Source organism: Sinocyclocheilus grahami, unplaced genomic scaffold, assembly GCF_001515645.1.
Source record: "Sinocyclocheilus grahami isolate Dianchi unplaced genomic scaffold, SAMN03320097.WGS_v1.1 scaffold246.1, whole genome shotgun sequence".
NCBI lineage: Eukaryota > Metazoa > Chordata > Actinopteri > Cypriniformes > Cyprinidae > Sinocyclocheilus > Sinocyclocheilus grahami.
In genome coordinates, this window is record NW_015505425.1 from 448,056 (window position 1) to 449,186 (window position 1,131).

Below are 1,131 nucleotides of genomic sequence, written 5' to 3' on the forward strand. Positions count from 1 at the left end.
GAGATAAAGACTTTTTTGTCTGCAAGGAACGAGGAACACAAGGAACTGTCTGTGAGTCTGTCAGAAACCCCATGTCCAGCAGCCACACATGATGATGTGTGGCTGCTGGACATGGGGTTTCTGACAGACTTGACTGCAAAACGGAATACATTCAACAATGAGCTCCAGGAAAAAGACTGTCACCTGCCCCACAAGATAAGCACAGTGAATGCACTTAAGTCTAAGTTTGGCGTTTGGATCACACATCTAAAGAACAGGAGGCTAAAACTTTCCCAACCTGAAAAAAAAAGTCCCAGAGCACTGAAGACAAGGATGTTTTTCACCCTGAGAATTTCTGTGCTCACCTGGACAAAGTGGTGACAGATTTCAGTAGGCAATTTGGTGAGTTTGACGTCATGGAATGTATTACTGCATTTGTCTCAAACCCATTCATGCCCATTGATATAAAACAGTTTGCAGCCAAATTCCAACAAGTATTTGCTTTGTCAAGTGGAGCTGACATGGAGATGACATAAAAATGACATAGAGCTGAAAGCCAGATCAAGGACAGTGATTTTTTGGGGACATGACAACAGAGAGAAATTTTCTTTCCTCACTGCATGTGCACTGAAAGTGAGTGACTACTTTTGATCCACTTACCTCTGCGAAATGGCATTTTCACAGATGAAAATAATTAAATCAAAGTACAGGAGCCACCTTACTAACAGACACCTCGCAAACTGCCTCAGACTCTAGCTATGAGCCAAACTACACAGCACTCACAAACAGTATTCAGTCACAGCCATCAGGCTGACTTGAGTGAGTAACATCACTGCAGCAGTCTTGCCTTCTGATGGCATTGTGAAAAGTGATGCTGCATAGAACTGCACTTCGTTTAATTGAGAATGTTGTTAGAATTTTGTTATTACTGTGCATTTATAAAATGCTGATGGTGGTTCCTTCAAAAGCTTCAGTGAATAAGCATTTTACTGTTAACAATGGCACTTTTAACAGTTAACAATAGCACTTCATATGATCTACTCACTTTAAGTATTACAGTGTTGTTGTTTTGATAGGTAGATCTTGGCTTTCATCAAGGCTGAGGTCAGGATCTTGGGGTTAAAAAGGTTGGTGGCCACTGATTTAGACTGT